Source organism: Hypanus sabinus, chromosome 26 (genome assembly GCF_030144855.1).
Source record: "Hypanus sabinus isolate sHypSab1 chromosome 26, sHypSab1.hap1, whole genome shotgun sequence".
Lineage (NCBI taxonomy): Eukaryota > Metazoa > Chordata > Chondrichthyes > Myliobatiformes > Dasyatidae > Hypanus > Hypanus sabinus.
In genome coordinates this window covers 7,383,697-7,406,957 of record NC_082731.1, presented here as the reverse complement: position 1 = coordinate 7,406,957, position 23,261 = coordinate 7,383,697, and the positions used below count along the sequence as shown (strand labels likewise).

Below are 23,261 nucleotides of genomic sequence, written 5' to 3'. Positions count from 1 at the left end.
TCATCACTGAACAGACTCTGCAGCCGTGGACTCTGCAGTCCGTGGTCTGCGTGTTTCTGTTCACTTCTTGTGTGATTCGTCCTCTTTTGAAAATTGCGTATAACTGGTGATCTCGTATGTTCTTTAGTAAATTCTACTGTGTTTGTTTTGTGAGTGCCTGCAAGAAGATGAATCTGAAGCTTGTATCTGATGTACATACTTCGATAATAAATTTGAACTTTGAAATCAGCGTAGTTACATATTTACAATAGTAGCACATCCCAACTAGCAGAAGCCCTTTGAAAATTCAATACTGGGGGGTGTTTTGAAAATCTCAGAGTACAAACTGCAGGCACCCAATATACCACGTTATATGTTGAAGGATGGTTCCATGAATGAACAACTAACCAGGTTAAGTGATGAAACGGATCTGTCCTGAACTGTAGCTGAAGTGTTAGGGATATACTGGTGATCACCACCGCCACTGCAGCAGCTACGGCTCATTCCTACCAGCTTTCTAACTCCAAAACATAAGAGTGAATTGAAAAGAAAATAATAGAGCAGGGAGATAAATACACGTACTTCATTATTTTTCACTTTAAGCAAGATGTGTACGTATGATATGGTGGAGTGATGACATATGCTATTGATGTATTTCATACCATAATGAATTATTTAAATAAAGAATGCTTAATCAAACAATAGATTTACAATGTTACTCAAATATTGCTGAAATGTTAAATACACAACATTCTCCCTGTGACTGCATGGGCTTCCTTGCACATTCTAAAGACGTACAGTTAGGGTTAGTGAATTGTGGGCATGCTGTGCTGGTGCCAGAAGTGTGGCAATACCTACAGACTGCCACACCCTCACCCTCACTGATTCCATTTGATGCAAACGACGCATTCCACTGTATGTTTCGATGTGTGGAAGTACAGGTGAAAATGTGGTCATGAAAAGGGGTCTCAGCCTGAAACCTTGGATCTTGATTCCTCTCCATTGATGCTGCCGGCTCTGCTGAATTCCTCCACCCTCTTGTGTGTGTTACGACTTTCCAGCATCTGTAGAGATCTTTTACCTTTAACAATGTGCGAATAGCAGGAACATTCATCGATGTCTTGCCCTGTGTTATTTGATTGCGACAGAATCAGAATGCCTCAAACCCAATTTCGCTAGTCATAGTTGGAAGTTAAATTGTACAAGTCTTATTTTCTAAAGGCTGATTTTCATTTTAGTTCATTCATCACGGTGCTATCCATAATGTCATAACTCCAGAATCTTCCTGACCAGTCCCATCCATTCAAAATCAACGATTTGACCAGGAATAATAGAAACAATATTCTAAAATTTACTGATGTCATGAAACTAAGCAGTATGTGAGTCATAAAGAAATCCTAAGAGGCTTTGAGAGGATAAAAAGTAGCTGAGAGAGTGTGCATGAAGCATTGTACACAGAAAAGAACGTGGTTTAATGTTTTGCAGAAACAATAGAAATGCTGAATATGTTTAATAGTGTGTAATTTTCGGAAATGTTGCTGTTTATAGGTGTGCCAACACATTCGTCATTCAAGGCCAACAGACAGCTGTAAAAGGATAAGGTTCGTATTTATTCCAGGAGGCTTTATATAAAACGCTAATACCATATTAACATAATTACATAATGCCTTGATTAAATCACACCTGAACTATTGAGTATCATTGCCGACACCACCCACCCTGCAGACTCTCTCTTCAAAGAGATCCCTTCTGAAAAGCACTGTAGGTCTATTAAAATAAAACTTCACGCCGTCTTAAAAGTTTCTTCTCCCAGGCGGAGAATGAGATCAAACATTCTGGTTAGCCAACCTCTCTGTCTATTACCCCAGTCACTGCACTGCAAACATTTAAAACCACATTTACAATGCAGCTTACATTGTAAAAAAGTACATTTTATTCCATTTCCATACCGTAACATCTGATTTTACTTTTTATAATTGTTGCGCCAACACACCACGACAAATTCTTAATACTTGTAAATGTTTATGGTGAATAAAGTTGCTCCTTGACTACGTTTGACCTTCTAACATACAGAAAGATAAAACCTGCGGTAAAGGGCCTGAAAGAACGGCAGGCCTGACACATAAAGGACGTTTTGTAGGCCACATGTGTCACTCTGGAACAGGTTACAGGAGTGTCTGACCACAACAATGACATTCCATCAGACAGGAGGTACAGAAACCTGAGGAGCCCACCAACAGTTATCAAACTTCAACCATCAGGCTTCTGAACCAGCATGGATAACTTCACAACACTGAACTGATTCCACAACCTATGGACCCACTTTTAAGGAATGCACAACTCAGGTTCTCAGTATCATTTATTTATTTTTAATTATTTGCACTGTTTGTCTTTATTTGCACTTTGGTTGTTTGGGTCTCATTATCTGCAGTCTTTACTGTCCTGTAAATGCCCGCAAGAAGATGAATCTCGAGGTAGATTTTGGTGACATATACTCTACGCACTTTGATGTGCCTCAGGTGCTCCTCCCGCTTCCCTTTCTTCCAGGATCTTCTGTTCTCTCCTATCAGATTCCTCCAGCCCGTTATCTCTTTCACCAATCAACTTCCCAGCTATTTACTTCACTCTTCCCCCTCTCCCAGTTTCACCCATCACCTACAAAGTGTTGGAGGAACTCAGCAGGACAGGCAACATCTTTGGAAAAGAGTAAACAGTCGATGTCTCTGCCCAAAAATTTGACTGTTGACTCTTTTCCACAGATACTGCCTGGCCTACTGAGTTCCTCCAAGATTTTGTGTGCATTGTCTATGTACTTTGATAATACATTTACTTTGGACTCACACCAAGTCCAGGAACAGCCACTTTCTCATCAGACAGTTACCTGGCATCAAGAGAGCAGATCCAGCAGACATTGCTTGTCACCGGTACTGCCCAGTCCCCCTCACTAGCACAGGGGCAGGGTGGTCAACCTGACATAGCAAGTGGTACAAGGCCTGTGGAGGCAAGCTCACTGCAGCACACATGAAAACGTAGAGATTAGCTTCTGTCAGTAATCGTACAGTACATCTGAACGTACAGTGGAATGTCATTTGTCTCAACGACCAACACAGTCCAAGGATGTGCTGTCCTGTGCTTTCTCACCCCGCACTCTGTTTTCTCGGAAACACTATATTCCGTAATCTGTGGGTATTTTTCTTTTTTTTCTCTTGATGTACAGAAGTCTGAAATTATCCTCCTGGATGGCAGGCAAACAGGATATTTTCTAAGTATGTGTGACAATAATTCACTGTCTCTCTTTTTCCATTCCCCATTCTCCTCTCTTCCCCTCACCTCTCTGGTTGCCTCATCTCCTTTCTTCCATGGCCCTCTATCCTCTCCTTTCAGATTTTTCCTTCTTCAGCCCTCTCCCTATTCCACCTATACCCTGCCAGCTTGTTACTTCAACACCACAACCACACCCACCCATCTTCCCCCCCCCCCCTCAGCTATCACCTGTCGGCTGGAACACCTTCCCTTCCCCCATCTTCTTCCCCCTTCCTTTACGGTCACGATGAAGGGGCTCAGCTCAATATGCCACCTGTTTAGCCCTCTCCATTGATGCTGCCTGATCTGATGAGTTCCTCCACAATTTGTGTATATTGTTCTGGATTTTCAGCGTCTGCAGAATCCATTCAACAGGCAGGGTTGAATCACAAAGGGACGAATGGACAAGGGGAGTCCCAGCTGAAGCTTTCCCTCATCAGAAACCCCCGAGACCCACATTCCTCTGCTTTAGAAGCTACTCCAAGGTACTACCTGTGCCCTAGTGATGTGCAGATCGGTTCTCTCAGGTCATTGATTACCTCTCAATCAGCAGCCACATCAGCTTGTTGGTGGAGAAACCGAAGGAGGTGAACTTGAAGTGGGTGGCACCGCTGCCTGTATCAGAGAGACATCGGTGTGCGCAAAGGTGACATGCAGTCTAACAGTGAGTCCCTTTTCTTGTGATTGCAAGACCCTGTTTGACAGTGGTAATGTGCAACGATGCAGACAGCACGGGAGCCTCAGTTGTAGTGAAGACCTGGCCTCGGACCATGGCGTCACCTGTTTGCAGCTGCCTGCGAGAGAGAGGCTCCGTTAGAGTCAGCACTGCCCTCCAGCAGCAGAAGGTGATTGTATTGTATTCAACTGCAGACTGCTGCTGCAGAACCCAGGGATTTGGACAATATTTTTTGTGACTGTATTTTACTGCTGTCTGATAGTATATTCGCCATGTGTGTCCTGTGCTATGTATGACTGTTGGTACACTCTGGCCCTGTTTTGTTTGGCTGTACTCATGTCTGGCTGACTGACAATTCAACTTGAACTTGAACACAGCTATTACTACATTTCTGTTTGTGAGATCTTGCTGTGCAAATCGCCAGCATTGTTGGAGGACAGCACCGACTGCAGAGAGCCTGGGACATCCAGAGGCTGCACCAGGGAACACCGGGTCTCAGAAACAGATTCCGATTGTTATTCATCGCACAGCAAAATGTGTCGTTTGCTTTAACAACCAACACAATGCAAGGATGTGCTGGGGGCAGCCCACAGACATATCATACTCACCATCTTTATTTTTATTAATTTTGCTTGGCAATATAGGGCGCAGTTGGCCTTCCGGACCTTTGAGTCACGGCCCCAACAAGCCCACAGACCCAATCACGGAACGGTTTACAATCCCATTCGCCTGCCTGGTATGTTTTTGGTTTGTGGGAGAAAAGCAGAGCGCCTGGGGAAAACCCACACCTTCCATGGGAAGGACGGTCAGAAGCTCCTCACAGAACGGTGACAATTTCCGGAGTTGTAACAGGGTTGCACTAACTGCTGCACTACCCGACACCCTATTCAACAGAACAGAGTGAGAACAACAACCTTTACTCCCTCCCAGCACCCACCCAATCTCACACACACACACACACACACGTCTCTGAATCCCCCAATTACACACAGACAGGCCCCTCGACCCCAAGACAGGCCAGCTCAGAACTTTCCTCTGTGAAATGGTGGTAAAAGTCATGCAGAGCAACCTTGTTTAACAATACTTGACACCAAGACACTGGAGAGGTGCAAATGACATCAGTTGGTAGAGTCAGCTGCCGAAAATAACTTGTTACTCACAGCACGAGGTTGCTCCGGCACTGGGAAGATAAATTTTAAACAAAACAGTATCTGGGCTCCTTCAGTGAAACGGTCCTTTAGAATTTCTAGTTCCCCCAAAGTTAGCTTTCTTTCCCCCATTTGTCACATCTCCATCAAAACCTTCTTAGAGGTCGTGATGAGGCTGGTGAGTTCCTGAGCGCTGAGAGCGAGGCCCGCTGGAGTTAAAATACCTGGCTCTCCGTTCCTGGTGGAGTCCCCCATGGCAGTAAGGTCGAGGAGGAGAATCCGGACGAAGTACCACGGTGGAGCTGGCCGAAGATGATGACATATCACAGTGGCAGTGAAAATGGAGGAAGTCTACAGCAGTGGTCGTCTTGTATTCCACGTTACTGGAACCTGACTCCGATCTGTCAAAGACTGTGCGGAGGTTGCCCACCCATCAGCCTGCCCATGTTAAACAAAGTCACGCGCAGACTTTCTCCAGTAACAGGATTCACTCAGCACCTTAGGAGAACATCGGACGTGAGTCGAGTGACCGCACTATGTCAAAATGGACAGTGAATGCGCTGTTATGTGACATTGTCTGAGGACTATGCTGGGGGAGCCCCACACTTTCAACTGGAACATAGCACACCCACAATGCACCAAGCATCTTTGGAATGAGGAGGATACTGGAGCACCCAGAGGACACCCAGGCAGCCACAGGAAAAACATACAAACTTCTTACAGATGGTGACAGGAACTGAATCACAATCGGTGATCGTGAGCGTTGTCAAGTGATTACACTCACTGCTATGCTACTATGTCTCTACGTTACACTTCATGATACAAAAATTGTTTTACTTATTTTTTTACAACCAATAAAATATGTTTTGAAGTGATCACTGTTGAAACAGGACATAAGGCACCTGATTTGTGCAGAGCAAAATCCCATTCAATACAAGAGAAGTTATTAAGTGACCTTCTCTTAAAGGAGCTCAGCAGGCAAGGCAGCATCTTTAGAAAAGAGTTAACAGTCGACATTTCAGGCCAAGACCCTTCATCAGGACTGGAAAAAAGACTTCTCATCTCTCAAGTCAATGAACATTGACTTCTCTAACTTCTGTTAATGCCCCTCCTCCCCTTCTTACCCCATCCCTGACATATTTAGTTGTTCTCCATCTCCCTCTGGTGCTCCCCTCCCCCTTTCTTTCTCCTGAGGCCTCCCGTCCCATGATCCTTTCCCTTCTCCAGCTCTGTATCACTTTCGCCAATCACCTTTCCAGCTCTTAGCTTCACCCCACCCCCTCCGGTCTTCTCCTATCGTTTTGCATTTCCCTCTCCCCCCACTACTTTCAAATCTCTTAGTACCTTTCCTTTCAGTTAGTCCTGACGAAGGGTCTCGGCCCGAAATGTCAACAGCGCTTCTCCCTATAGATGCTGCCTGGCCTGCTGTGTTCCACCAGCATTTTGTGTGTGTTGTTCTTCTCATCTCTTATTCTTTTCCATAGATGCTGCTTGGCCTGCTGAGTTCCTCCAGCATTTTGTACATATCACTTGGACTTCCAGCACCTCTTGTTTGTGATTGTCTTAAAGGTACGTTGATCATTCACCAGGGCATGATATGCTCTCTCAGTTCTGCACTGGGAGCATGACTCAGGATTTCTGGGCTTGTGTTCCTGTTTAAGGAGTACTACGACACAAAAACAGGCACTTCGGCCCATTCAGTGTATGCCAAACTATTACGCTGCCTAGTCCCATTGACCTCAAACCAGACCATCGCCATCCATACCCCTCTCAACCATGTACTTATCCAAACTTCTCTTAGACATTGCAATCGAACCTGCATCCTCCACTTCTGCTAACAACTTATTCCACACTTTCAGAAGTTCCTCGCCCTGGGGACCCCTTAAACGTTTCATTTTAACCCTTAACCCATGACCTCTAGTTCTAGTCTTACTCAGCCTCAGAGGAAAAGCCTGCTTACATTTAGCCAGTCTACAATATGCCTCACATAATTTTATATACCTCTATCAAATTTCCCCACCATTGAGGGCATCTTTAAAAGGCGATGCCTCAAAATGGCAGTATACATCATTAAGGCCCCCCACCATCAAGGACATGCCCTCTTCTCATTGCTACCATCAGAGAGGAGGAACACACTCAATGTTTTAGGAACAGCTTCTTACCCTCTGCCATCAGATTTCTGAATGCACAGTGAACCCATGAACACCACCTCGCTATTTTTTTGCTATTTGTACTACTTATTTATTTTTACTGATATTTATTATGATTTATAGTATGTGTTATTTATTGCACTGTACTGCTGCCACAAAACAAATTTCACAGCATGTGTCAGTGCTAACCAACCTGATTCTCATTTTGAAATCTCCCTTCATTATCTGACACTCCAGGGAATAAAGTCCTAAACTATTCAACCTTTCCTTGTAACCCAGGGCCTCAAATCTCAGCAACATCCTTGTAAATTTTGTCTGTCTTGTTTCAATTTTATAGTGCTGGGCAGCCTGGAGTTAGTGTGGGACCTCCTGATTCACAAGTCACAGCTGAGGTAGATGTTCCGGAGGATGTCCTGGAATCTCTGAAGGGAAGAGAATGAAGCAAAGTAAAGGGTTGGTATGAATTATTCTTTTATCAAAGATAGATACCTCCCTGGTGATGCCTTTCCTGATGAGGCAAGATTCCCAGCTATGGTGAAGCATGACCTGCTGCGTCCCACCAGGTCCCATTGACCAGCAGTTACTGACTCTCTCAATGTGGATAAGACTCCAACGATTGTCCTCCCCTCTGGGTACCCTCCTGAGGACGGGCTGCAGCTTGTAGAGCCTCTGCTTCACAGCGACCCAGGTTCGATACCCACCCCCGGTGCTGACTGTGTGGACTGTTCATGCTCTCCCTGTGACCGTGTTGGGTTCAAGATAAAGATTAGCTTTACTTGTCAAATGTACAGCAAAACATAGTGTGGAATGTGCGGCCCGTGTCATCAGACAGCACAGTCCAACAACGTGCTAGGCACAGCCCGTAATGCTACCACACCTCCGGCAGACCCATAATTTGCCAACCCGAAACCCATACATCTTAGAAATATGGGAGGAGACCGGAGTTCTGATCTGTTCACAGAAAGAACACAAGAACTCCTTACAGAAGCAGCAGGAATTGAACTCTGATCCTAACAGCTGGTACTAAAATAGCAAATCAGAAATCGCGACACCACCCTTAAACAAGGCGTTCCAGTTACACTGAAGGCACATATGTTTGTGGGTTAATTAGCTGCTGTAAATCATAGGCTGGTACATAGGCGAGTGGTAGAATTGTCCCAGTGTGTGGGCGAGTGGTAGAATTGCCTCTGGTAGGTGGGCAAGTGGTAGAATTGCCTCTGGTAGGTGGGCAAGTGGTAGAATTGTCCCGGTATGTGGGCGAGTGGTAGAATTGTCCGGGTATGAGGGCAAGTGGTAGAATTCTCCCGGTATGTGGGCAAGTGGTAGAATTCTCCAGGTATGAGGGCAAGTGGTAGAATTGTCCCGGAATTTGGGCAAGTGGTAGAATTGTCCGGGTATGTGGGCAAGTGGTAAAATTGCCTCTGGTAGGTGGGCAAGTGGTAGAATTGTCCGGGTAGGTGGGCGAGTGGTAGAATTGTCCCGGTATGTGAGCGAGTGGTAGAATTGTCCCGGTATGTGGGCTAGTGGTAGAATTGTCCCAGTGTGTGGGCGAGTGGTAGAATTGTCCCGGTATGTGGGCGAGTGGTAGAATTGTCTCTGTATGTGAGCGAGTGGTAGAATTGTCCCGGTATGTGGGCTAGTGGTAGAATTGTCCCAGTGTGTGGGCGAGTGGTAGAATTGTCCGGGTATGTGGGCGAGTGGTAGAATTGTCCCGGTATGTGAGCGAGTGGTAGAATTGTCCCGGTATGTGAGCGAGTGGTAGAATTGTCCCGGTATGTGGGCGAGTGGTAGAATTGTCCGGGTATGTGGGCTAGTGGTAGAATTGTCCCGGTATGTGAGCAAGTGGTAGAATTGTCCCAATGTGTGGGCGAGTGGTAGAATTGTCCGGGTATGTGGGCGAGTGGTAGAATTGTCCCGGTATGTGGGCGAGTGGTAGAATTGTCCGGGTATGAGGGCGAGTGGTAGAATTGTCCCGGTATGTGAGCGAGTGGTAGAATTGTCCCAGTGTGTGGGCGAGTGGTAGAATTGTCCCGGTATGTGAGCGAGTGGTAGAATTGTCCCAGTGTGTGGGCGAGTGGTAGAATTGTCCGGGTATGTGGGAGAGTGGTAGAATTGTCCCGGTATGTGGTCGAGTGGTAGAATTGTCCCGGTATGTGGTCGAGTGGTAGAATTGTCCCAGTGTGTGGGCTAGTGGTAGAATTGTCCCGGTGTGTGGGCGAGTGGTAGAATTGTCCGGGTATGTGGGCGAGTGGTAGAATTGTCCCGGTATGTGAGCGAGTGGTAGAATTGTCCCGGTATGTGAGCGAGTGGTAGGATTGTCCCGGTATGTGGGCGAGTGGTAGAATTGTCCGGGTAGGTGGGCAAGTGGTAGAATTGTCCGGGTATGTGGGCGAGTGGTAGAATTGTCCCGGTATGTGAGCGAGTGGTAGAATTGTCCCGGTATGTGAGCGAGTGGTAGAATTGTCCCGGTATGTGGGCGAGTGGTAGAATTGTCCCGGTATGTGAGCGAGTGGTAGGATTGTCCCGGTATGTGGGCGAGTGGTAGAATTGTCCGGGTAGGTGGGCAAGTGGTAGAATTGTCCCGGTATGTGGGCGAGTGGTAGAATTGTCCCGGTATGTGGGCGAGTGGTAGAATTGTCCGGGTAGGTGGGCAAGTGGTAGAATTGTCCGGGTAGGTGGGCAAGTGGTAGAATTGTCCCGGTATGAGGGCGAGTGGTAGAACTGTCCCGGTGTGTGTGCAAGTGGTAGAATTGTCCCGGTGTGTGGGCGAGTGGTAGAATTGTCCGGGTAGGTGGGCGAGTGGTAGAATTGTCCCGGTATGTGGGCGAGTGGTAGAATTGTCCCGGTATGTGGGCGAGTGGTAGAATTGTCCGGGTGTGAGGGCGAGTGGTAGAATTGTCCCGGTATGTGGTCGAGTGGTAGAATTGTCCGGGTAGGTGGGCGAGTGGTAGAATTGTCCGGGTAGGTGGGCGAGTGGTAGAATTGTCCGGGTATGTGGGCGAGTGGTAGAATTGTCCCAGTGTGTGGGCTAGTGGTAGAATTGTCCCGGTGTGTGGGCGAGTGGTAGAATTGTCCGGGTATGTGGGCGAGTGGTAGAATTGTCCCGGTATGTGAGCGAGTGGTAGAATTGTCCCGGTATGTGGGCGAGTGGTAGAATTGTCCCGGTATGTGGGCGAGTGGTAGAATTGTCCGGGTGTGAGGGCGAGTGGTAGAATTGTCCCGGTATGTGGTCGAGTGGTAGAATTGTCCGGGTAGGTGGGCGAGTGGTAGAATTGTCCGGGTAGGTGGGCGAGTGGTAGAATTGTCCGGGTATGTGGGCGAGTGGTAGAATTGTCCGGGTATGTGGGCGAGTGGTAGAATTGTCCGGGTATGTGGGCAAGTGGTAGAATTGTCCGGGTAGGTGGGCAAGTGGTAGGATTGTCCCAGTGTGTGGGCGAGTGGTAGAATTGTCCCGGTATGTGGGCGAGTGGTAGAATTGTCCGGGTAGGTGGGCAAGTGGTAGAATTGTCCGGGTATGTGGGCGAGTGTTAGAATTGTCCCGGTATGTGGGCGAGTGGTAGAATTGTCCGGGTATGTGGGCGAGTGGTAGAATTGTCCCGGTATGTGGGCGAGTGGTAGAATTGTCCCAGTGTGTGGGCGAGTGGTAGAATTGTCCCGGTATGTGGGCGAGTGGTAGAATTGTCCGGGTAGGTGGGCGAGTGGTAGAATTGTCCCGGTATGAGGGCAAGTGGTAGAATTGTCCCAGTGTGTGGGCGAGTGGTAGAATTCTCCGGGTATGTGGGCGAGTGGTAGAATTGTCCGGGTAGGTGGGCGAGTGGTAGAATTGTCCGGGTATGAGGGCAAGTGGTAGAATTGTCCCGGTATGTGGGCAAGTGGTAGAATTGTCCGGGTATGAGGGCAAATGGTAGAATTGTCCCGGTATGTGGGAAAGTGGTAGAATTGTCCGGGTATGTGGGCAACTGGTAGAATTGACTCTGGTAGGTGGGCCAGTGGTAGAATTGCCTCTGGTAGGTGGACGAGTGGTAGAATTGCCTCTGGTAGGTGGGCAAGTGGTAGAATTGTCCGGGGAGGTGGGCGAGTAGTAGAATTGTCCAGGTATGTGGGCAAGTGGTAGAATTGCATCTGGTAGGTGGGCAAGTGGTAGAATTGTCCGGGTACGTGGGCAAGTGGTAGAATTGTCCGGGTACGTGGGCGAGTGGTCGAATTGTCCGGGTATGTGGGCGAGTGGTCGAATTGTCCCGGTATGTGGGCGAGTGGTAGAATTGTCCGGGTATGTGGGCGAGTGGTAGAATTGTCCCGGTATGTGGGCAAGTGGTAGAATTGTCCGGGTATGTGGGCGAGTGGTCGAATTGTCCCAGTATGTGGGCGAGTGGTAGAATTGTCCCGGTATGTGAGCGAGTGGTAGAATTGTCCGGGTATGTGGGCGAGTGGTAGAATTGTCCCGGTATGTGGGCAAGTGGTAGAATTATCCCGGTGTGTGGGCGAGTGGTAGAATTGTCCCGGTATGTGGGCGAGTGGTAGAATTGTCCCGGTATGTGGGCGAGTGATAGAATTATCCCGGTGTGTGGGCGAGTGGTAGAATTGTCCCGGTATGTGGGCGAGTGGTAGAATTGTCCCGATATGTGGGCGAGTGATAGAATTGTCCCGGTATGTGGGCGAGTGGTAGAATTGTCCCGGTATGTGGGCGAGTGATAGAATTGTCCCGGTATGTGAGTGAGTGGTAGAATTGTCCCGATATGTGGGCGAGTGATAGAATTGTTACGGTATGTGGGCGAGTGGTAGAATTGTCCCGGTGTGTGGGCGAGTGGTAGAATTGCCTCTGGTAGGTGGGCAAGTGGTAGAATTGCCTCTGGTAGGTGGGCAAGTGGTAGAATTGTCCCGGTATGTGGGCGAGTGGTAGAATTGTCCGGGTATGAGGGCAAGTGGTAGAATTCTCCCGGTATGTGGGCAAGTGGTAGAATTCTCCAGGTATGAGGGCAAGTGGTAGAATTGTCCCGGAATTTGGGCAAGTGGTAGAATTGTCCGGGTATGTGGGCAAGTGGTAAAATTGCCTCTGGTAGGTGGGCAAGTGGTAGAATTGTCCGGGTAGGTGGGCGAGTGGTAGAATTGTCCCGGTATGTGAGCGAGTGGTAGAATTGTCCCGGTATGTGGGCTAGTGGTAGAATTGTCCCAGTGTGTGGGCGAGTGGTAGAATTGTCCCGGTATGTGGGCGAGTGGTAGAATTGTCTCTGTATGTGAGCGAGTGGTAGAATTGTCCCGGTATGTGGGCTAGTGGTAGAATTGTCCCAGTGTGTGGGCGAGTGGTAGAATTGTCCGGGTATGTGGGCGAGTGGTAGAATTGTCCCGGTATGTGAGCGAGTGGTAGAATTGTCCCGGTATGTGAGCGAGTGGTAGAATTGTCCCGGTATGTGGGCGAGTGGTAGAATTGTCCGGGTATGTGGGCTAGTGGTAGAATTGTCCCGGTATGTGAGCAAGTGGTAGAATTGTCCCAATGTGTGGGCGAGTGGTAGAATTGTCCGGGTATGTGGGCGAGTGGTAGAATTGTCCCGGTATGTGGGCGAGTGGTAGAATTGTCCGGGTATGAGGGCGAGTGGTAGAATTGTCCCGGTATGTGAGCGAGTGGTAGAATTGTCCCAGTGTGTGGGCGAGTGGTAGAATTGTCCCGGTATGTGAGCGAGTGGTAGAATTGTCCCAGTGTGTGGGCGAGTGGTAGAATTGTCCGGGTATGTGGGAGAGTGGTAGAATTGTCCCGGTATGTGGTCGAGTGGTAGAATTGTCCCGGTATGTGGTCGAGTGGTAGAATTGTCCCAGTGTGTGGGCTAGTGGTAGAATTGTCCCGGTGTGTGGGCGAGTGGTAGAATTGTCCGGGTATGTGGGCGAGTGGTAGAATTGTCCCGGTATGTGAGCGAGTGGTAGAATTGTCCCGGTATGTGAGCGAGTGGTAGGATTGTCCCGGTATGTGGGCGAGTGGTAGAATTGTCCGGGTAGGTGGGCAAGTGGTAGAATTGTCCGGGTATGTGGGCGAGTGGTAGAATTGTCCCGGTATGTGAGCGAGTGGTAGAATTGTCCCGGTATGTGAGCGAGTGGTAGAATTGTCCCGGTATGTGGGCGAGTGGTAGAATTGTCCCGGTATGTGAGCGAGTGGTAGGATTGTCCCGGTATGTGGGCGAGTGGTAGAATTGTCCGGGTAGGTGGGCAAGTGGTAGAATTGTCCCGGTATGTGGGCGAGTGGTAGAATTGTCCCGGTATGTGGGCGAGTGGTAGAATTGTCCGGGTAGGTGGGCAAGTGGTAGAATTGTCCGGGTAGGTGGGCAAGTGGTAGAATTGTCCCGGTATGAGGGCGAGTGGTAGAACTGTCCCGGTGTGTGTGCAAGTGGTAGAATTGTCCCGGTGTGTGGGCGAGTGGTAGAATTGTCCGGGTAGGTGGGCGAGTGGTAGAATTGTCCCGGTATGTGGGCGAGTGGTAGAATTGTCCCGGTATGTGGGCGAGTGGTAGAATTGTCCGGGTGTGAGGGCGAGTGGTAGAATTGTCCCGGTATGTGGTCGAGTGGTAGAATTGTCCGGGTAGGTGGGCGAGTGGTAGAATTGTCCGGGTAGGTGGGCGAGTGGTAGAATTGTCCGGGTATGTGGGCGAGTGGTAGAATTGTCCCAGTGTGTGGGCTAGTGGTAGAATTGTCCCGGTGTGTGGGCGAGTGGTAGAATTGTCCGGGTATGTGGGCGAGTGGTAGAATTGTCCCGGTATGTGAGCGAGTGGTAGAATTGTCCCGGTATGTGGGCGAGTGGTAGAATTGTCCCGGTATGTGGGCGAGTGGTAGAATTGTCCGGGTGTGAGGGCGAGTGGTAGAATTGTCCCGGTATGTGGTCGAGTGGTAGAATTGTCCGGGTAGGTGGGCGAGTGGTAGAATTGTCCGGGTAGGTGGGCGAGTGGTAGAATTGTCCGGGTATGTGGGCGAGTGGTAGAATTGTCCGGGTATGTGGGCGAGTGGTAGAATTGTCCGGGTATGTGGGCAAGTGGTAGAATTGTCCGGGTAGGTGGGCAAGTGGTAGGATTGTCCCAGTGTGTGGGCGAGTGGTAGAATTGTCCCGGTATGTGGGCGAGTGGTAGAATTGTCCGGGTAGGTGGGCAAGTGGTAGAATTGTCCGGGTATGTGGGCGAGTGTTAGAATTGTCCCGGTATGTGGGCGAGTGGTAGAATTGTCCGGGTATGTGGGCGAGTGGTAGAATTGTCCCGGTATGTGGGCGAGTGGTAGAATTGTCCCAGTGTGTGGGCGAGTGGTAGAATTGTCCCGGTATGTGGGCGAGTGGTAGAATTGTCCGGGTAGGTGGGCGAGTGGTAGAATTGTCCCGGTATGAGGGCAAGTGGTAGAATTGTCCCAGTGTGTGGGCGAGTGGTAGAATTCTCCGGGTATGTGGGCGAGTGGTAGAATTGTCCGGGTAGGTGGGCGAGTGGTAGAATTGTCCGGGTATGAGGGCAAGTGGTAGAATTGTCCCGGTATGTGGGCAAGTGGTAGAATTGTCCGGGTATGAGGGCAAATGGTAGAATTGTCCCGGTATGTGGGAAAGTGGTAGAATTGTCCGGGTATGTGGGCAACTGGTAGAATTGACTCTGGTAGGTGGGCCAGTGGTAGAATTGCCTCTGGTAGGTGGACGAGTGGTAGAATTGCCTCTGGTAGGTGGGCAAGTGGTAGAATTGTCCGGGGAGGTGGGCGAGTAGTAGAATTGTCCAGGTATGTGGGCAAGTGGTAGAATTGCATCTGGTAGGTGGGCAAGTGGTAGAATTGTCCGGGTACGTGGGCAAGTGGTAGAATTGTCCGGGTACGTGGGCGAGTGGTCGAATTGTCCGGGTATGTGGGCGAGTGGTCGAATTGTCCCGGTATGTGGGCGAGTGGTAGAATTGTCCGGGTATGTGGGCGAGTGGTAGAATTGTCCCGGTATGTGGGCAAGTGGTAGAATTGTCCGGGTATGTGGGCGAGTGGTCGAATTGTCCCAGTATGTGGGCGAGTGGTAGAATTGTCCCGGTATGTGAGCGAGTGGTAGAATTGTCCGGGTATGTGGGCGAGTGGTAGAATTGTCCCGGTATGTGGGCAAGTGGTAGAATTATCCCGGTGTGTGGGCGAGTGGTAGAATTGTCCCGGTATGTGGGCGAGTGGTAGAATTGTCCCGGTATGTGGGCGAGTGATAGAATTATCCCGGTGTGTGGGCGAGTGGTAGAATTGTCCCGGTATGTGGGCGAGTGGTAGAATTGTCCCGATATGTGGGCGAGTGATAGAATTGTCCCGGTATGTGGGCGAGTGGTAGAATTGTCCCGGTATGTGGGCGAGTGATAGAATTGTCCCGGTATGTGAGTGAGTGGTAGAATTGTCCCGATATGTGGGCGAGTGATAGAATTGTTACGGTATGTGGGCGAGTGGTAGAATTGTCCCGGTGTGTGGGCGAGTGGTAGAATTGTCCCGGTATGTGGGCGAGTGGTAGAATTGTCCCGGTGTGTGGGCGAGTGGTAGAATTGTCCCGGTATGTGGGCGAGTGGTAGAATTGTCCCGCTGTGTGGGCGAGTGGTAGAATTGTCCCGCTATGTGGGCGAGTGGTAGAATTGTCCCGGTATGTGGGCGAGTGGTAGAATTGTCCCGCTATGTGGGCGAGTGGTAGAATTGTCCCGGTGTGTGGGCGAGTGGTAGAATTGTCCCAGTGTGTGGGCGAGTGGTAGAATTGTCCGGGTATGTGGGCGAGTGGTAGAATTGTCCCGGTATGTGGGCGAGTGGTAGAATTGTCCCGGTATGTGGGCTAGTGGTAGAATTGTCCCAGTGTGTGGGCGAGTGGTAGAACTGTCCCGGTATGTGAGCGAGTGGTAGAATTGTCCCAGTGTGTGGGCGAGTGATAGAATTGTCCGGGTATGTGGGCGAGTGGTAGAATTGTCCGGGTATGTGGGCGAGTGGTAGAATTGTCCCGGTATGTGAGCGAGTGGTAGAATTGTCCCAGTGTGTGGGCGAGTGGTAGAATTCTCCGGGTATGTGGGCGAGTGGTAGAATTGTCCGGGTAGGTGGGCGAGTGGTAGAATTGTCCGGTTATGAGGGCAAGTGGTAGAATTGTCCCGGTATGTGGGCAAGTGGTAGAATTGTCCGGGTATGAGGGCAAATGGTAGAATTGTCCGGGTAGGTGGGCAAGTGGTAGAATTGTCCGGGTATGTGGGCGAGTGGTAGAATTGTCCCGGTATGTGGGCGAGTGGTAGAATTGTCCGGGTATGTGGGCGAGTGGTAGAATTGTCCCGGTATGTGGGCGAGTGGTAGAATTGTCCCAGTGTGTGGGCGAGTGGTAGAACTGTCCCGGTATGTGAGCGAGTGGTAGAATTGTCCCAGTGTGTGGGCGAGTGATAGAATTGTCCGGGTATGTGGGCGAGTGGTAGAATTGTCCCGGTATGTGGGCGAGTGGTAGAATTGTCCCGGTATGTGGGCGAGTGGTAGAATTGTCCCGATATGTGGGCGAGTGATAGAATTGTCCCGGTATGTGGGCGAGTGGTAGAATTGTCCCGGTATGTGGGCGAGTGATAGAATTGTCCCGGTATGTGAGTGAGTGGTAGAATTGTCCCGATATGTGGGCGAGTGATAGAATTGTTACGGTATGTGGGCGAGTGGTAGAATTGTCCCGGTGTGTGGGCGAGTGGTAGAATTGTCCCGGTATGTGGGCGAGTGGTAGAATTGTCCCGGTGTGTGGGCGAGTGGTAGAATTGTCCCGGTATGTGGGCGAGTGGTAGAATTGTCCCGCTGTGTGGGCGAGTGGTAGAATTGTCCCGCTATGTGGGCGAGTGGTAGAATTGTCCCGGTATGTGGGCGAGTGGTAGAATTGTCCCGCTATGTGGGCGAGTGGTAGAATTGTCCCGGTGTGTGGGCGAGTGGTAGAATTGTCCCAGTGTGTGGGCGAGTGGTAGAATTGTCCGGGTATGTGGGCGAGTGGTAGAATTGTCCCGGTATGTGGGCGAGTGGTAGAATTGTCCCGGTATGTGGGCTAGTGGTAGAATTGTCCCAGTGTGTGGGCGAGTGGTAGAACTGTCCCGGTATGTGAGCGAGTGGTAGAATTGTCCCAGTGTGTGGGCGAGTGATAGAATTGTCCGGGTATGTGGGCGAGTGGTAGAATTGTCCGGGTATGTGGGCGAGTGGTAGAATTGTCCCGGTATGTGAGCGAGTGGTAGAATTGTCCCAGTGTGTGGGCGAGTGGTAGAATTCTCCGGGTATGTGGGCGAGTGGTAGAATTGTCCGGGTAGGTGGGCGAGTGGTAGAATTGTCCGGTTATGAGGGCAAGTGGTAGAATTGTCCCGGTATGTGGGCAAGTGGTAGAATTGTCCGGGTATGAGGGCAAATGGTAGAATTGTCCGGGTAGGTGGGCAAGTGGTAGAATTGTCCGGGTATGTGGGCGAGTGGTAGAATTGTCCCGGTATGTGGGCGAGTGGTAGAATTGTCCGGGTATGTGGGCGAGTGGTAGAATTGTCCCGGTATGTGGGCGAGTGGTAGAATTGTCCCAGTGTGTGGGCGAGTGGTAGAACTGTCCCGGTATGTGAGCGAGTGGTAGAATTGTCCCAGTGTGTGGGCGAGTGATAGAATTGTCCGGGTATGTGGGCGAGTGGTAGAATTGTCCCGGTATGTGAGCGAGTGGTAGAATTGTCCCAGTGTGTGGGCGAGTGGTAGAATTCTCCCGGTGTGTGGGCGAGTGGTAGAATTGTCCGGGTAGGTGGGCGAGTGGTAGAATTGTCCGGGTATGAGGGCAAGTGGTAGAATTGTCCCGGTATGTGGGCAAGTGGTAGAATTGTCCGGGTATGAGGGCAAATGGTAGAATTGTCCCGGTATGTGGGAAAGTGGTAGAATTGTCCGGGTAAGTGGGCAACTGGTAGAATTGCCTCTGGTAGGTGGGCCAGAGGTAGAATTGCCTCTGGTAGGTGGACGAGTGGTAGAATTGCCTCTGGTAGGTGGGCAAGTGGTAGAATTGTCCGGGGAGGTGGGCGAGTAGTAGAATTGTCCAGGTATGTGGGCAAGTGGTAGAATTGCATCTGGTAGGTGGGCAAGTGGTAGAATTGTCCGGGTACGTGAGCAAGTGGTAGAATTGTCCGGGTACGTGGGCGAGTGGTAGAATTGCCTCTGGTAGGTGGGCGAGTGGTAGAATTGCCTCTGGTAGGTGGGCGTGTGGTAGAATTGCCTCTGGTCGGTTGGCGAGTGGTAAATTCTCCGGGTAGGTGGGTGAGTGGTAGAATTGTCCGGGTATGAGAGCGTGGTAGAATTGTCCCGGTATGTGGGCAAGTGGTAGAATTGTCTGGGTATGAGGGCGAGTGGTAGAACTGTCCCGGTATGTGGGCGAGTGGTAGAATTGTCACGGTATGTGGGCGAGTGGCAGAATTGTCCCAGTGTGTGGGCAAGTGGTAGAATTGTCCGGGTATGTGGGCGAGTGGTAGAATTGTCCCGGTATGTGGGCGAGTGGCAGAATTGTCCCAGTGTGTGGGCGAGTGGCAGAATTGTCCCAGTGTGTGGGCAAGTGGTAGAATTGTCCGGGTATGTGGGTAAGTGGTAGAATTGTCCCGGTAGGTGGGCAAGTGGTGGAATTGCCTCTGGTAGGTGGACGATTGGTAGAATTGCCTCTGGTAGGTGGACGAGTGGTAGAATTGTCCGGGTAGGTGGGCGAGTGGTAGAATTGTCCCGGTATGTGAGTGAGTGGTAGAATTGTCCCAGTGTGTGGGCGAGTGGTAGAATTGTCCGGGTATGTGGGCAAGTGGTAGAATTGTCCCGGTAGGTGGGCAAGTGGTGGAATTGCCTCTGGTAGGTGGGCGAGTGGTAGAATTGTCCGGGTATGTGGGCGAGTGGTATAATTGTCCCAGTGTGTGGGCGAGTGGTAGAATTGCCTCTGGTAGGTGGGCGAGTGGTAGAATTGCCTCTGGTAGGTGGGCGTGTGGTAGAATTGCCTCTGGTCGGTTGGCGAGTGGTAGAATTCTCCGGGTAGGTGGGTGAGTGGTAGAATTGTCCGGGTATGAGAGCGTGGTAGAATTGTCCCGGTATGTGGGCAAGTGGTAGAATTGTCCCGGTATGAGGGCGAGTGGTAGAATTGTTACGGTATGTGGACGAGTGGTAGAATTGTCCCGGTATGTGGGCGAGTGGTAGAATTGTCCCGGTATGTGGGCAAGTGGTAGAATTGTCCCGGTGTGTGGGCGAGTGGTAGAATTGTCCCGGTATGTAGCCGAGCGGTAGAATTGTCCCGGTATGTGGGCGAGTGGTAGAATTGTCACGGTATGTGGGCGAGTGGCAGAATTGTCCCAGTGTGTGGGCGAGTGGTTAAATTATTCGGGTATGTGGGCGAGTGGTAGAATTGTCCCAGTATGTGAGCGAGTGGTAGAATTGTCCGGGTATGTGAGCGAGTGGTAGAATTGTCCGGGTATGTGGGCGAGTGGTAGAATTGTCCCAGTGTGTGGGCGAGTGGTAGAATTGTCCGGGTATGTGGGCGAGTGGTAGAATTGTCCCGGTATGTGGGCTAGTGGTAGAATTGTCCCAGTGTGTGGGCGAGTGGTAGAACTGTCCCGGTATGTGAGCGAGTGGTAGAATTGTCCCAGTGTGTGGGCGAGTGATAGAATTGTCCGGGTATGTGGGCGAGTGGTAGAATTGTCCCGGTATGTGAGCGAGTGGTAGAATTGTCCGGGTATGAGGGCAAATGGTAGAATTGTCCGGGTAGGTGGGCAAGTGGTAGAATTGTCCGGGTATGTGGGCGAGTGGTAGAATTCTCCGGGTATGTGGGCGAGTGGTAGAATTGTCCGGGTATGTGGGCGAGTGGTAGAATTGTCCGGGTATGAGGGCAAGTGGTAGAATTGTCCCGGTATGTGGGCAAGTGGTAGAATTGTCCGGGTATGAGGGCAAATGGTAGAATTGTCCGGGTAGGTGGGCAAGTGGTAGAATTGTCCGGGTATGTGGGCGAGTGGTAGAATTGTCCCGGTATGTGGGCGAGTGGTAGAATTGTCCGGGTATGTGGGCGAGTGGTAGAATTGTCCCGGTATGTGGGCGAGTGGTAGAATTGTCCCAGTGTGTGGGCGAGTGGTAGAACTGTCCCGGTATGTGAGCGAGTGGTAGAATTGTCCCAGTGTGTGGGCGAGTGATAGAATTGTCCGGGTATGTGGGCGAGTGGTAGAATTGTCCCGGTATGTGAGCGAGTGGTAGAATTGTCCCAGTGTGTGGGCGAGTGGTAGAATTCTCCGGGTATGTGGGCGAGTGGTAGAATTGTCCGGGTAGGTGGGCGAGTGGTAGAATTGTCCGGGTATGAGGGCAAGTGGTAGAATTGTCCCGGTATGTGGGCAAGTGGTAGAATTGTCCGGGTATGAGGGCAAATGGTAGAATTGTCCCGGTATGTGGGAAAGTGGTAGAATTGTCCGGGTAAGTGGGCAACTGGTAGAATTGCCTCTGGTAGGTGGGCCAGAGGTAGAATTGCCTCTGGTAGGTGGACGAGTGGTAGAATTGCCTCTGGTAGGTGGGCAAGTGGTAGAATTGTCCGGGGAGGTGGGCGAGTAGTAGAATTGTCCAGGTATGTGGGCAAGTGGTAGAATTGCATCTGGTAGGTGGGCAAGTGGTAGAATTGTCCGGGTACGTGGGCAAGTGGTAGAATTGTCCGGGTACGTGGGCGAGTGGTAGAATTGCCTCTGGTAGGTGGGCGAGTGGTAGAATTGCCTCTGGTAGGTGGGCGTGTGGTAGAATTGCCTCTGGTCGGTTGGCGAGTGGTAAATTCTCCGGGTAGGTGGGTGAGTGGTAGAATTGTCCGGGTATGAGAGCGTGGTAGAATTGTCCCGGTATGTGGGCAAGTGGTAGAATTGTCTGGGTATGAGGGCAAATGGTAGAATTGTCCGGGTAGGTGGGCAAGTGGTAGAATTGTCCGGGTATGAGGGCGAGTGGTAGAATTGTCCGGGTAGGTGGGCGAGTGGTAGAATTGTCCGGGTATGAGGGCAAGTGGTAGAATTGTCCCGGTATGTGGGCAAGTGGTAGAATTGTCCGGGTATGAGGGCAAATGGTAGAATTGTCCCGGTATGTGGGAAAGTGGTAGAATTGTCCGGGTAAGTGGGCAACTGGTAGAATTGCCTCTGGTAGGTGGGCCAGAGGTAGAATTGCCTCTGGTAGGTGGACGAGTGGTAGAATTGCCTCTGGTAGGTGGGCAAGTGGTAGAATTGTCCGGGGAGGTGGGCGAGTAGTAGAATTGTCCAGGTATGTGGGCAAGTGGTAGAATTGCATCTGGTAGGTGGGCAAGTGGTAGAATTGTCCGGGTACGTGGGCAAGTGGTAGAATTGTCCGGGTACGTGGGCGAGTGGTAGAATTGCCTCTGGTAGGTGGGCGAGTGGTAGAATTGCCTCTGGTAGGTGGGCGTGTGGTAGAATTGCCTCTGGTCGGTTGGCGAGTGGTAAATTCTCCGGGTAGGTGGGTGAGTGGTAGAATTGTCCGGGTATGAGAGCGTGGTAGAATTGTCCCGGTATGTGGGCAAGTGGTAGAATTGTCTGGGTATGAGGGCGAGTGGTAGAATTGTTACGATATGTGGGCGAGTGGTAGAATTGTCCCGGTGTGTGGGCGAGTGGTAGAACTGTCCCGGTATGTGGGCGAGTGGTAGAATTGTCACGGTATGTGGGCGAGTGGCAGAATTGTCCCAGTGTGTGGGCAAGTGGTAGAATTGTCCGGGTATGTGGGCGAGTGGTAGAATTGTCCCGGTATGTGGGCGAGTGGCAGAATTGTCCCAGTGTGTGGGCGAGTGTCAGAATTGTCCCAGTGTGTGGGCAAGTGGTAGAATTGTCCGGGTATGTGGGTAAGTGGTAGAATTGTCCCGGTAGGTGGGCAAGTGGTGGAATTGCCTCTGGTAGGTGGACGATTGGTAGAATTGCCTCTGGTAGGTGGACGAGTGGTAGAATTGTCCGGGTAGGTGGGCGAGTGGTAGAATTGTCCCGGTATGTGAGTGAGTGGTAGAATTGTCCCAGTGTGTGGGCGAGTGGTAGAATTGTCCGGGTATGTGGGCAAGTGGTAGAATTGTCCCGGTAGGTGGGCAAGTGGTGGAATTGCCTCTGGTAGGTGGGCGAGTGGTAGAATTGTCCGGGTATGTGGGCGAGTGGTATAATTGTCCCAGTGTGTGGGCGAGTGGTAGAATTGCCTCTGGTAGGTGGGCGAGTGGTAGAATTGCCTCTGGTAGGTGGGCGTGTGGTAGAATTGCCTCTGGTCGGTTGGCGAGTGGTAGAATTCTCCGGGTAGGTGGGTGAGTGGTAGAATTGTCCGGGTATGAGAGCGTGGTAGAATTGTCCCGGTATGTGGGCAAGTGGTAGAATTGTCCCGGTATGAGGGCGAGTGGTAGAATTGTTACGGTATGTGGACGAGTGGTAGAATTGTCCCGGTATGTGGGCGAGTGGTAGAATTGTCCCGGTATGTGGGCAAGTGGTAGAATTGTCCCGGTGTGTGGGCGAGTGGTAGAATTGTCCCGGTATGTAGCCGAGCGGTAGAATTGTCCCGGTATGTGGGCGAGTGGTAGAATTGTCACGGTATGTGGGCGAGTGGCAGAATTGTCCCAGTGTGTGGGCGAGTGGTTAAATTATTCGGGTATGTGGGCGAGTGGTAGAATTGTCCCAGTATGTGAGCGAGTGGTAGAATTGTCCGGGTATGTGAGCGAGTGGTAGAATTGTCCGGGTATGTGGGCGAGTGGTAGAATTGTCCCAGTGTGTGGGCGAGTGGTAGAATTGTCCGGGTATGTGGGCAAGTGGTAGAATTGTCCCGGTAGGTGGGCAAGTGGTGGAATTGCCTCTGGTAGGTGGGCGAGTGGTAGAATTGTCCGGGTAGGTGGGCGAGTGATAGCATTGTCCGGGTATGAGGGCAAGTGGTAGAATTGTCCCGGTATGTGGGCAAGTGGTAGAATTGTCCGGGTATGAGGGCAAATGGTGGAATTGTCCCGGTATGTGGGCAAGTGGTAGAATTGTCCGGGTATGAGGGCAAATGGTGGAATTGCCTCTGGTAGGTGGGCATGTGGTAG

The 23,261-nt window shown here is 50.7% G+C and overlaps 1 protein-coding gene across 2 annotated transcripts in view; it reads right to left on the bottom strand.

The window, feature by feature from the left end:
• Positions 1 to 1,568: 1,568 nt before the first annotated feature.
• LOC132381818 (potassium channel subfamily K member 1-like) overlaps positions 1,569 to 23,261 on the bottom strand; it is a 48,738-nt gene continuing 27,045 nt past the window's right edge. For both annotated transcript variants that reach the window (XM_059951432.1, XM_059951431.1), the window contains exon 4: positions 1,569 to 7,678. The gene's annotated coding sequence lies outside the window, so the exon portion shown is untranslated. The remainder of the gene's footprint in view (positions 7,679 to 23,261) is intronic.